A 14,775-nucleotide genomic window follows, 5' to 3' on the forward strand; every position below is an offset into this window, starting at 1 on the left:
TGGAAGCTACAGGGCAGGGTTAGTTGTAGGGGTTTCAACTTGGCAGTGCATGATCAGGCACACACTTTCATACTTAGACTGCACAGCAGATCAGGGCCAGTGATGTTGCTTCCCATAAATAAATTAGTCCCTTGATTTCAATCAGCAGCAGTAGCAAGACTGGAGGCCCCCCCCTGCCTTTATAACAAATATATAGATATTTCACACTATCTGAACTTGGCATCACATAAACATACCGACTCCTCAGCCTGCCTCTTGTAGGCCTTGACTTTCAGCTGCAGTTTGTCCACCAGATCCTGCAGTCTCAGCACATTCTTCCTGTCTTCCTCAGTCTGTTGGCAGAATCAGGAGGGTAAATTGATCTGGAAGGTGAGCTACAAACCCAGTACTGGGAAACGGATTCAGTCGTACCTGGTATGTCAGTTCCTTCACTCGTCGCTCATACTTCCGCACTCCCTTGATACCTTCTGAGCCTCGCTTCTGCTCAGCGTCCAGTTCATTCTCTAGCTCACGAACCTATGACATGAATTAATATTAGCTACCCTTAGGAAACCAAATCTGGGGAAATCTGCCCACCCTTGGGTTACAGTACATGCCTGAGCCCCAGGTTGAGCTCTTAAACCTAATACATTGCAGTACCTGTTTGATGTAAACAGACATACCCGAGACTCCAGTTTCTGGAGTTGCTTCTTGCCTCCCTTCATTGCCAGCTGCTCAGCTTCATCCAAGCGTTGTTGTAGGTCCTTCACAGTCTGTTCCAGGTTCTTCTTCATCCTCTCTAAGTGGGCACTGGTGTCCTGCTCCTTCTTCAGCTCCTCTGCCATCATGGCAGCCTACAATACCATCATTGGTTTAGAGAGAGATTGTGCTTTACATTACATTACCAGGCTTGCCCATGTAGAGTTATGCAAGCTCAAATCCTTACATCTGTGATGGCTTTTTTGGCTTTCTCCTCTGCATTCCGAGCTTCCTGAACAGACTCCTCAACCTCACTCTGCAACTGAACTATGTCACTCTCCAGCTTCTTCTTGGTGTTTAGGAGACTTGTGTTCTAAAGGGGGAATTAAGAAGACATTTTGCAAAAGGGCCTTTTTATTACCTAAAAACCTTTGGTGTGTTTTAGCCATGGCACTGAATGATCAGACCTGTGAGTGCAAGAGCTGAACACGTTCACTTGCATCCAGAAGTTCCTGCTCAGCCACCTTGCGAGATCTCTCTGTCTGTTCCAGAGCTGAACGCATCTCCTCCATCTCAGCCTGCTGTAGGGTGGTTCTGCGGTCAACCACAGCCAGCTGCTCCTTCATATCTTCTTGGGCCCTGCTTGCATCATCTAACTGAAGCTGTGTGTCCTTTAAGGCAAAAAGGGGGTTTTTATTATCTGTATTGATCAATGTAGAACTACATGACTAAAGGAGCAGGCAAATAAAAAAAAAAACCCTGCTCTGCATTGAACACATTTCTAGTCCTTTACAGCTACATTTTTCATTATACTTTAATTTCATGATGGACTTGCCAGTTGTACCTTAAGCTGTGCCTGCACGTTTCTCAGCTGTTTTTGTGCTTCAGCAGCCTGGCGGTTGGCGTGACCCAGTTGGATTTACAGCTCATTCAAGTCACCTTCCATCTTCTTTTTGAGCCTGAGAGCATCATTTCTGCTTCTGAGTCCAGTGTGCTCTGCATGGTGTCTATGACTCTCTGGCTGTTCCTCTTCAGCTGCTCAATCTCTTCGTCCTTCTCTGCAATCTTGCGGTCTACCTCTGATTTCACTTGGTTCAGCTCCAGTTGGATACGCAGGATCTTGGCTTCCTCATGCTCAAGAGATCCCTATGTGAGCAAATGAAATACATCAAACAAGGGACACCCCTTTACCCTACAGCTAAGTGTGTTATTTATGCAGATGCCAGTCTTGCCTCAGCTTCCTCCAGTGCAGCTTGCAGGTCTCCCTTCTCCTGTTCCACCTGCTTCTTGGCCTTCTCCAGCTCATGTATATTTTTTACAGTCTCTCCCATTTGCTCAGTCAGATCTGAGATCTCCTCTGAAGGAAAGAAAAGTGCAATGTATTTATATTGCTATAATGGTCAAGAGACAGAAATAAATGGGCTCTTCTAACATCCCAAACATACGCTGCAAGTTCTTGCTTTCCCGTTTCATGGTTTCAAGATGTTCCAGGTCCTCCTCATAAGCATTCTTCATCTTGAAGATCTCAGTGCTCAGTGAACGAGCTTCTTTTTGGGCTGCTTACAACTCAGATTGGCCTTCCTCATACTTTTGCTTCCATTCTACAAGCACCTGTTCAAGAATGGAGACTTAAATGTGCTGCTGGCCTTGGGAGTTCATTTCAATATTTATGTAAGAAATCACATTTATTAGTCGCAGAAGGAATGTCTTTCACTTACTTTATCAAAGTTCCTCTGTTTCTTATCTAGAGCAGCAGCTGCACTGTTGGCTCTCTCCACATCCACCATTAGGTCCTCCACTTCTGCATGGAGCCTCTGTTTGGTCTTCTCCAAGGAGGCACATTTGGAGTTCACAGCCTCCACCTGCTCCTCTGCTTCCTGCAGGCGTTGGGCAAGTTTCTTCCCAGGAACAGATTTACACAATATTTAATTTGTCTTAGTATTTCATTCTGCCTTTCTGAGAATTATTTGTCATTTAGAATCATACTTGGCCTCCTCTAGTTCCTCTGTGCGTTGGATGGCATCTGTCTCATATTTCGTTCTCCATTGGGCGACCTCACCATTTGCCTTAGACAGGGAGCGTTGAAGCTCAGCCTTTGCCTCTTGCTCCTCTTCATATTGCTCACGAAGCAAGTCACAGTCATGGCGTGAAGACTGCAGGGCATGTGCTAGAGCATTTTTGGCCTGCGAATATTACAACAAAATATTTACTTTTTTATTAAGTATTTTATTTCATGTCTTGCACATTTTAGGAATACCTACTGCTTATTGTAGAAGAAAAAGTTTGCAAATGTATTGCTCAAAATGGTTAATTGTTAAAGGAAAACTATACCCCCAAAATGAACACTTAAGCAACAGATAGTTCATATCATATTAAGTGGCATATTAAAGAATCTTACCAAACTGGAATATATATTTAAGTAAATATTGCCCTTTTACATCTCTTGCCTTGAGCCACCATTTCGTGATGGTCTCTGTGCTGCCTCAGAGATCACCTGACCAGAAATACTACAACTCTAACTGTAACAGGAAGAAGTGTTGAAGCAAAAGACAGAACTTTGTCTGTTAATTGGCTCATGTGACCTAACAAGTATAGTTTGTTGGTATATTTGTGTGCACAGTGAATCCTACGATTCCAGGGGGCGGCCCTTATTTTTTAAAATGGCAATTTTCTATTTATGATTACCCAATGGCACATACTACTAGAAATGTATATTATTATGAAAATGGTTTATTTACATGAAGCAGGATTTTACATATGAGCTGTTTTATGCAATATCTTTTTATAGAGACCTACATTGTTTGGGGGGTATAGTTTTCCTTTAAGGTCACTAAAAAAGCCCTTACTTTAGATTCCTCCTCCAGCTGCCTCTTCAGTTCCTCAGTCTGCTGGGTAAAGGCCTGCTTTCCTCTACTCAACTGGGAGATTAGTGGCTCCTACTCTTCTAGCTGACGTGACTGCTCACCTATAGTAATATTTATACCAGATCACTTTAACATGAGGTAATGGCAATGTTTGAACTCTATTCAATTATTATATACACTTAATATATCCCTAGAGAACTTGATATGTTGTGCAGTCTAGTGACTATAACATAAGGTACTGTTGGTTATAGGCAATTGGTCTTCCTCTTGTTTAAAAATTTCATGGGCGGACATGCGTACCATTCTCAGTCTGCAATCCGGCCTTCTGCGCAGTGAGGTCATTAATAATACGTTGGTACTCGTCATCCTTTGACTTTATCTCACTGAGCTGGTCTTCAAGCATACGGCTCACCTTTTCAATGTTGGCCTTTTGGATACAAATCATCATATTAGAACTGGAACAATTCGAAAGGGCTGTAGGTGCAAGCAACACATGAGTGCCTATATGCCTCACCCAGCCTGTTCCTTTAAAATCTTGGGAGCCCAACACACTCCACACAAGATTCAAATTTTAGTCCATAGGTCTCTGCACTCCAAAATGGAGAGAAAAGACCTGCGGCTAGTCACACTATTCCCCATGCAGTGGACAAAGGTTAAAAAAATGGCTAATTGAGGACTTTAAGTCCTATGCCTGACACAGCAAATCGGTTTTTCTGGTACCTTTGATTTGGAGACATTCTCTAAGTTACTTGCAAGGTCATCAATTTCCATCTTTAGTTCACTCTTCTCTTTCTCTAGCTTCTGTTTTACTCTCTGCAGGTTGTCAATTTGTTCTCCCAGTTCGGCAACGCTATCGGCATGCTTCTTGCGCAGAGCAGCAGCAGTGGATTCATGCTGCAGGGTGGACTCTTCCAGGTCCCGTCTCAGTTTCTGGAATTCAGCCTCACGTTTTTTGTTCATCTCAATCTGTGCAGATGTTGCACCTCCTGCCTCTTCGAGCCTTTCACTGATCTCTTCAAGTTCCCTGGATAGATCAGATCTTTGTTTTTCTACTTTAGCACGAGCAGCTCGCTCAGCTTCAATCTCTTCCTCAACTTCTTCTATACGGGCCTAGAAGACAGGAGAAAAAGATTAATTAAAGAAAGAGAAATCATTTTGCATAATGTAAGCTATAACGCTGTTCGACCAATGCTACATACTGTACCTGTAGTTCCTTGATCTTCTTCTGCAGCTGGGATGCCAGTGTCTGCTCATCTTCAATCCTTGACTGAAGCTGACTTTTTTCAAAGTCTTTTCTGGGTTAAAAGAGAGGGTTTTATGCAAATCATGTGTTTAGTTAAGCTATCTAATGATGATTTTTAGACAAAGGACACTTACTTTTTGAGTTTTTCGTCGGTTTGCTGTTTGTCATTTTCAAGATCCATGATTGTCTCCTGGGCCAGCTTCAGATCCCCTTCCAGCTTCCTCTTTGCTCTTTCAAGGTCGAGACGAAGTTTCTTCTCTTGCTTCAGGGAACCTTCCAGCTGTTTTTTCACAAAATGATAACTTCATTGCTGATATAGACTCTCTGATGTCATATAATGAATTCTAATTGTTACGTGCACTTACATCATCCACTTGCTGCTCCAACTTAGTTTTAGCCTTTGAGAGTGAATTGACTTTATCCTCGTCTGCCTGAAGGTCATCTAGCGTTTGTTGATGTGCCTCTTGAAGGGCTTTCTTTTCTTTTGTAATCTTTGAGATGTTCTCATCAAGAGCAGCCATTTCTTCTGTGAGGTTTTTAACCTGTACACATTGATGCAAAGCTGATCAATGATTTTTACCTTTCATAATTAAAACAAATAAATAAAGTGTTGGAGAGCATCCCTGTTCCACGTACCTTGTTTTCAGTGGCATGCTTTTCCTTTTCCACTTTAGCTAAGGTCAGCTCCAGATCATCAATGTCTTTCTTCAGCTCAGAACATTCATCCTCCAGTTTTCTCTTCTTGGCTGTGAGTTCAGCATTGCTTTCCTCTTCATCCTCAAGCCTCTCAGTCAGTTCCTTAATCTTGGCTTCCAAATGAATTTTGTTTTTTATGAGACCTTCACATCTCTCTTCTGAGTCAGCTAGGTTTTCAGATTCCTGAAGAGGAAACACTGACAGCCATTAGGTGGTGGCCTTGTCACAACGCAATATATTACTTATCTAGACTAATTGTCCACTTAGAGTTTGACATTGCAGTTGAAGATCATTCTTCTCCTGTAGAAGACCAACCATTTTCTCCTCTAATTCTTTCTTTCTTGCTTCTGACTTAGACAAGGCTTCCTTGGTCTTCTCAAACTCCTCTTTCATGTTTGCCATTTCCTTCTCAGTCTCTGCACTTTTCAGGAGAGGTTTAATCTTGAAGTATAACTTCATCCATGGCCAGTGCTTGACATTCATGAATGACCTGACGTTTTACTGGATAATATATATGGCGTCTCTGTTCAACAGCATTTTAGAAAAATTAAAAAATATATATATATATTTTAAAAAAAACATCACACACATATATATATATATATATATATATATATATATATATATATATATATATATATATTTATATATATATATATATATATATATATATATATATATATTTATCATTGTTTCATTACCTTCTCTCCACCATTTTCTTGAATTCCACCCTCATTAGGAATCCTTGGCACAAAGCCTGGGTCTTTGTAATAATTTCTGCCAACTTATCATCTCTCATTTCTTCCAGAACACCCAAAAGACCAGCTTTAAAGAACACCTATTCACAATAAATTACATATTTAATGCAACTAGCAAAGAGCACTGTGGAATATCTATATAAATACAAAATAACAGTGTACCTTGGTGTGCCCAAATCTGTACTGAGTATGATCAACATCAATAGAACCCAGCAATTTTTCAGATGCCTTCTTGCCATCAATAAATTGCCCCTCTGGAATTGCATTGGCATTTAGGATTTTGTATCTGTACCAAAAATTAATTTTAGGAAAGTAATTACAATTGAATGTCCTTTAGCCTCTACTTATTTCTTAACTGAGTCATCAAGCAAACTCAAGCCACTGAATTTTGAATTACCGCTGCTTAAAATCTGCATATAGAATTCTGCTTGGGAATCCCTTTCTGCAGATCCTGATACTTTCCAGTACACCGTTACATCTCAGCTGGTGAATGATGAGAGCATTGTCCATGATCCCTGAGGGAAAGAAACACCATATTCAGGCTGAGGGGTGGGGGGCTGATTCAAATACTAGCACAGCCAAGTATATATGTCTGTATATATGTAGTAGATTTGTATTTTCATTTTATCAGTATAATAACATTCTTGTGTACTTTACCAGGAGTCTTGGTCTCATTGGGAATCAGGCAACGCACAAAGTGAGGGTGAGTGCTCCTCAGATTGGTCATCAGCTTATTTAAGTTTTCCTGTATGAAGAATACGTGCATAGATGAAGCAGGCAGAGAATGTTTCAATCATGATAAAGCACAATTATGTTATTAGTCCTAAGTCCTAAGACTTTTTCATTAATGTTCTAAGCTCATGGGTATTACTGCTTACATCAGTTGCCATCAACTTCTCTTCATCATCAATACTCTTTACTGAAATTTCACCTTGCTGATGAAAGAATAGTTATACGGGTTGGTGGTCAGAAGGAGCATCTCTAAATATTGGAATAGAGTAAAGTAGAATTTAGGTTATTACTGTTTTATCAACAGCAGAAAACATAGCCAGAGTATAATGAATGATTAAGGAGGCTTTGCTTCCCCAAACATATTTATATGCAAGGCCGGAACTAGGGGTAGGCAGAAGAGGCAGCTGCCTAGGGTGCAATGATAGGGGGGCAATGGGAAGCTACCACTAAAATTGTCTTCTACCTACCCCTAGCCAGTTTTGCACCCCTTACTCCCATTCCTTCCCTCTGTCAACCACCCCTCCGTCGCTCTCCCCTCCCTCCTGAAGTTCTTCAGTAGCCTAGCAGTAAACACCATAGTTCTTCTGGATTCATTGAGGTTAAAACTAATAAGTAATGCTAAAGAGAGAAATTACCAACGATCTCTGGTTTCTTGTTTGTCTGGATCTGATGTGGTAGCTTCTCTCTGCTGAAGTTGGAATGTAAAAGTAAATGATCAAGTACCAGTGGGCCAAATAAAGTTCTGAGTCACACAGGGCACCAGACAGTTATCCTGGGCCCAGAGCTTTTCGGGTATTAGGGGGGCCCGGCCGCTGTACTCACTCTTTACCCAGGCCCCCACTGCTGTCAGAGAGCTGCAGAATCGGGTGGGAAGGGCAGAGCTTCTTCTGCACAATTCTTTCCTCTCCCCAGCTAGCTAGGCATTTTTTTCTATTATGTCCTTTACCCATGCTTAGGAACATGTGAGACTGAAACATGTGAGAAAGTATTTGCTATGTTATGAAAGTTATTAACATAAAATTGATTGTTAGTGAAGCTAAACCCCACACAATTGTATTTTAGTAGAAATGATTCTTTAAAAAAAAGTTTTTAACATAGATAAAATTGGGCTACTTAGGACTGTATAAACATTTCTGAATCTTGCTATCTGTGCCACTAATGTGTGGTTTGTTTGATAACTTTTAGGATGGGGGGGCCCAGATGATTATGTTGTACGGGGCTCCATGATTTGTGATGGAAACCCTGTTTGCACATGAGATGAACAGGAGCTTACAGGTTTCAATATCAGCAGAAGACAGTTCTCCCGTGGTTCCAAAGTGAATCCTGATAAATTTACCCTATGGATTGGGAAAGAGAAAAGGCAGGTTAGTACAAATGACATTGTCAGAAGTGTCAGCATGGAAGAGTTGAGAAAACCCTTTATCTTACAAAGCGAGAGGAGTTGTCATTTCTGACTGTCTTGGCGTTACCAAAGGCCTCAAGCAGAGGGTTAGCCTGAATGATTTGATCCTCCAGTGTCCCCTGCAAGCAATGTACAAAGAATCTAATGTGAAGGAACAGTTAGCATAGGTTAAATACTAAAAAAAATTGGTATATATGATTTTATTCTTTGGCAATGCCTATGAAACCCCACGGAACCTGGCATTGAGGGCCCACTCTAACAAACATTAGAAACAGTTAGTGCTACTGTACATTACATAGTCGTTATATGGGACTATGGTAGAAGTTAACCATTTACTGGCTGAGCTGCCCATCCAGAGTTGGCAGGTAATTGGCCTATGTATGGAGCATATTGCTTGACCTGCCTGTTCAGTTCTTTTCAATTGAGCAGGTTGGGCGAGTAATGCATCTGATCGTTGTTGTGTCCCTCCCCTATTCATAAGTGGATCTATCAATATATGGCCAGCTTAAGATAGGACGTGTTTCAGCTCTGATTCCCATTGGGAAATTCTTTGGTCTAAAGTAACAGATGTAGAAAGCAGCAACAGGGCCAAGTACTGAGCATAGGAAGCCCAAGCCACTAGTGTTCTCCCCATATTACCTGCAGTTTATTGGCTGATTCCTTCTTCTTTCCAGGGTCACCAATAGCTGCAATTGTTGCAAAGTACTGGATGACATGCTTGGTGTTCACAGTCTTTCCAGCCCCAGATTCTCCGCTAAAGAGAGAAGGGAGACAATATATTAATCAGAACTACAGAATGAGGCAGAAGTTATATGGGCTCAGAATGCAGTTTTTTGTTTGCACTTTGCATTCCCTATACTCCCGCAGGTCTCTGCACTCCTTAGCAAGAACTTGTGCTCTGGGTAAACTGCAAATTGCTCCAGATGTCTGTTTCAGAGAACAGAGACCTGCCTGTATATTCTAACTGATTCTATATTAACATTCCTATTAAATGGAAAGAGTCCAGCTTTGTATACAGCGGGCAGCCTCCAAGAAAATTGAGTGTGTGTTTTCCATGACACACTTACGTGATCAAGATTGACTGGTTTTCACGATCTGAAAAAAAGATGGAATAATGTAACATTAATGAAATATGCACAATGAATCCAGTGTTGGTACAAATGAATGTTGCTATGATTCAAGTCCTGTGTGAAATGACACATATATCCAGACAAAAATGGAGTCCCTACATGGAATAAACTGTTTCAATTATAAATCGACATTACTAATAGTGAGTGTCTGCTTGGCATCAGCAGCAGATACTGGATGTACCCTGTAACATGAACTGATAGGCATTATCAGAGATGGAGAAGATGTGGGGTGGAGCCTCTTGGCGCTTCTTCCCTCTGTAACCAGCTACGACCTCGGGGTTGTACACTGGCAGCCACTTGTAGGGGTTCACAGTGACGCAGAACAGGCCAGAGTAGGTCTGAAAGGGGACAGTATAGTTGGGTAACATTTGTACAGTCACATGTGTGGGCACACAGTAAGCTGCACCTATATGCTATTGCCTATGTGCAACTGAATGGTACAGAAACACTGTTTAGAAAAATTAGAAAATGGCAAGCATGTGCTTGAGAGAAAGCCCAGCGAGGGGGAATGATGTGCCCCCGTGTCATGCGAGCGACTCACGTAGATCATCCAGGCTGCGTAACGCTCTTTGAGGTTGTACAGCACCGAGGCCTCATTCAGGTGGGTCAGCATGGCCATGTCTTCAATTTTATCAAACTTAGGAGGGTTTTGGGGGTAAACTTGGTCTTCCTTGACTGTAACAGTCTAAAATAGAGGGAAAAATGTTACGCAAACATTTGGCAAAGAGGGATTTAATAAAAGAAAAAAGATACTATGAACTCAGTATCACAAGTATGGCCTATACAGTATATACAGCACTTACTGTATATAACACTCTGCATTTTAGTGGCTGGTAGAGGATTCTGGAGACTGTGGACTCACCACCCCACCTTCCTCTCATGAATAACCCTATATAACAGCATATGGCATTACCTTATCATCCAGCGTATTGACGTTAACTTTGCCGCCATCACGGGAGACGATGGTTCCCTTCACATACAGTTCCTTGTCATCATGAACAAAGCAGGAATTCTTTGCATCAAACGGCTTGTTCTGAGCCTCCAATCTCTCCTTCTCAGGCTTGCGCAAGAAGGGTGCCGCCACCCCAAACACCACCATCTCTGCATCTGATGCCATGGCTGCTGCTCGCTACCACAGAAAAATAAAGTTAGCTGATAAATAACTAAGACATAGGGCCTTACTGGGGGGGGGGGGAATATGCCTGAGCTCTTTAAGTAGATAGGGGAAGGGACAGACTAGATGGGACAGACATAAGACAGTACTGGGGGAGGAATAAGTGTGAGTTCTTTAGGTAGATAGGGGAAGGGACAGACTAGATGGGACAGACATAAGACAGTACTGGAGGAATAAGTGTGAGATCTTTAGGTAGATAGGGGAAGGGACAGACTAGATGGGACAGACATAAGACAGTACTGGGGGAATAAGTGTGAGTTCTTTAGGTAGATAGGGGAAGGGACAGACTAGATGGGACAGACATAAGACAGTACTGGGGGAATAAGTGTGAGTTCTTTAGGTAGATAGGGGAAGGGACAGACTAGATGGGACAGACATAAGACAGTACTGGGGGAGGAATAAGTGTGAGTTCTTTAGGTAGATAGGGGAAGGGACAGACTAGATGGGACAGACATAAGACAGTACTGGGGGAGGAATAAGTGTGAGTTCTTTAGGTAGATAGGGGAAGGGACAGACTAGATGGGACAGACATAAGACAGTACTGGGGGAGGAATAAGTGTGAGTTCTTTAGGTAGATAGGGGAAGGGACAGACTAGATGGGACAGACATAAGACAGTACTGGGGGAATAAGTGTGAGTTCTTTAGGTAGATAGGGGAAGGGACAGACTAGATGGGACAGACATAAGACAGTACTGGGGGAGGAATAAGTGTGAGTTCTTTAGGTAGATAGGGGAAGGGACAGACTAGATGGGACAGACATAAGACAGTACTGGGGGAGGAATAAGTGTGAGTTCTTTAGGTAGATAGGGGAAGGGACAGACTAGATGGGACAGACATAAGACAGTACTGGGGGAATAAGTGTGAGTTCTTTAGGTAGATAGGGGAAGGGACAGACTAGATGGGACAGACATAAGACAGTACTGGGGGAGGAATAAGTGTGAGTTCTTTAGGTAGATAGGGGAAGGGACAGACTAGATGGGACAGACATAAGACAGTACTGGGGAGGAATAAGTGTGAGTTCTTTAGGTAGATAGGGGAAGGGACAGACTAGATGGGACAGACATAAACAGTACTGGGGGAATAAGTGTGAGTTCTTTAGGTAGATAGGGGAAGGGACAGACTAGATGGACGACGATAAGACAGTACTGGGGATGAATAAGATGGAGTTCTTTAGGTAGATAGGGGAAGGGACAGACTAGATGGGACAGACATAAGACAGTACTGGGGGAGGAATAAGTGTGAGTTCTTTAGGTAGATAGGGGAAGGGACAGACTAGATGGGACAGACATAAGACAGTACTGGGGGAATAAGTGTGAGTTCTTTAGGTAGATAGGGGAAGGGACAGACTAGATGGGACAGACATAAGACAGTACTGGGGGAGGAATAAGTGTGAGTTCTTTAGGTAGATAGGGGAAGAGACAGACTAGATGGGACAGACATAAGACAGTACTGGGGGAGGAATAAGTCTGAGTTCTTTAGGTAGATAGGGGAAGGGACAGACTAGATGGGACAGACATAAGACAGTACTGGGGGAGGAATAAGTCTGAGTTCTTTAGGTAGATCACAGTACCCTCACAGCACATCATCATGTATCCCTATAAAATAATGAGTGTGTATGGCATATGTGCACTTGATCCCTGCTGGTGGCAGACAAATAAGAGACATTAATAAGGGATTAGTAACAGTGAAGACTAAGCAGGTTCACGCACAAATGTTTTGGTGGATAAGTATCCATGTTTCTCTAATAAAAGCATCATGTAGATCTGCCATGAAATGTGCATAAGTGGCCAATGGTGAAGTGGCCCCCCAGATGGTGTGAGGGAGAGAAGCGCTGTTAGTGGGAGCATGCACACCATTGGTGGGGAAGGCAGACAGACTCACCTAGCAGAGGACACCTTGCAAGTGTCAGGACAGGCTCTCTCCTGGTTATATACTGTAGGTCTGTCCCTTCTACGTAGGAAACCTTTTTGTTGCAGGCATGACAATGGAATCCCATTCTTCTTTGTGTTAGTCCTATTTTTATCCCTACTTGCTTGGTTTTAATGCCCACAGACATTCAGGATGCTTTTGCTACGCTCTTTAAGGAGGGGGTGCACATTGGCTATGGAGAGAGGATTTTATGGGGCATACCAAGAAGATGGCAATTATTTCTGGAGCTCAGATGCTGCTCATATCCCACTGGGAACGTCACACACAATAAAATAAGGTCAGGTTTAAGTGTTTGTCTAAGTGTTCTCTTGCCGGGCCAGACTGGCAGCCCCCAGGGACTTGCTGTTATTATTGGTGCCAAGGCCAGAGGGCACCTCAGTGTCATTGTTATAAAGAACTGTAATAGGGTTAACATTACGCCCCCCCCCCACTAGTGGCCTGGCTTGAGTCTTCCATAATAATTACTGGTGGCCCATCCTTGGATCTAATTAGCCATGGGGTCCATAGCACATAGGCCTGCATGGTAAGTTATATGTGCTGACTATATATACATTTATATATACTGGTGCCCCAACCTTGGATCTAATTAGCCATGAGATCCATAACACATAGGACTGCATGGTTAGTTATATGTGCTGACTATATATACAGTACATATATATACTGGTGCCAGTGTATTAGGGTTAGGCTTATGCAACTTCCTGTGTCCCTCAGAGGCAGCCGAGTACCCTCAGTAACACAACAAGTCTGGGTGGGGTGCTAGAAGCCACAGAAAGCCCAACTGAAACCCATTAAGATTGGACTGCAACAAGGCGCCAGTGTGTTCCTTACCTGCCTGATAGATATGTGGCCAATATGACTGGGGCAGATACCATTGATTAGGATTAGGATGTCTGCCGAAACCTCAGCCAAACTTGGTTAATGACGTTTAGGCTACGCTGGAGATACAGGTAGGCATGCAGACAGAAGCACAGAGTTGCACATCTCAGATTTTTTGAGTTTAGGCTGGGACCCCCCTTTAGCTCATAACAAAGTTGCATATTCACAAAGCTGCCCTGCTACAGATTCAGGGGTACCTGGCACATCTGCACTGCCCCCAATTCCACTGCTTTGTACCCCCATTAAGAAGCAGGACATGGGAGCACTGGCAGACGACATGCCTACAGTGGCATTTGTATGGCCGAGTGCACAGAGTAAAGCAGTTATTTTATCCACAACGGATGCCCACGCCTTGTCACATATCACATATCACATGTCACATACTGTGGATGTGTGGCTTTGTCCGCTGTGCTGCTGGCTTACAAGTACCCACTATTGCTATAAGTCACACATGTACCCTCTGTGGCTGCATTGATATCAATGACTGTTTGGGCCCCCGAGGGCCACACCCCCATTTCCCCAAATAGAGTTTTATTAAAGGGGTGGTTCACCTTTAAGGTAACTTTTAGCATGTTATAGAATGGCCAATTCTAAGCAACTTTTCTATTGGCTGTCATTATTTATTTTTATATATAGTTTTATAATGATTTGCCTTTTTCTTCTGACTCTTTGCAGCTTTCAAATAGGCGTCGCTGACCCCTTCTGAAATGGATCCAATGGATCTGCACATGTGCTCTAAATGTACTGGGCAGATGCCAATTGGGTAGGAGAGGAGACAGGCAAGGGGCTGTGCCTAGGACATAGCTGGATGCCCTACACTTTGCTGCACAGGGGTGCCATGACGAGTGCAGGAATGATGGTACATACGTAGTAAAAAGTCCTCAGTGTTGGCCATGTTGTGCTGAACTCTGGGGAGCAGAAATAGGCAGTGTTGCTTTAATAATGCTAGTGCCTCGCTGCTCACTAAATTGCCCCCAGTCTGTTAGATGCTGCTGCTAACTGGCGGGCGCTGGGTGTAAGTGTGCAGCCAGTCCCTGTATATGTGTGGGGGTGCACAGGCAGTCACCCCATAAGGAACACACACAGGGTTCTATGTTTATTCTCCAAGATGGCAGAACAGATGCACCGGTGCCCTTGCCAGAGGAGAAGAAGGAGAGCACTTTTAGCCGCCCTTTATTGCTGGTAATTTCATCCCTGAGTGTCGACTTCTTCCCCCCCCCCCACATACACACACACTGACATTAAAGGAATTCCAGGCGTCTTCAGGGGACAGATGATCTGGGGCAACAG

At 43.0% G+C, this 14,775-nt stretch overlaps 1 pseudogene; it reads right to left on the reverse strand.

Moving 5' to 3' along the window:
* Nucleotides 1–10,694, reverse strand: part of LOC108698838 — an 11,387-nt pseudogene extending 693 nt beyond the window's left edge.
* Nucleotides 10,695–14,775: the final 4,081 nt, after the last annotated feature.

Source organism: Xenopus laevis, chromosome 8L, assembly GCF_017654675.1.
Source record: "Xenopus laevis strain J_2021 chromosome 8L, Xenopus_laevis_v10.1, whole genome shotgun sequence".
NCBI classification, from domain to species: domain Eukaryota; kingdom Metazoa; phylum Chordata; class Amphibia; order Anura; family Pipidae; genus Xenopus; species Xenopus laevis.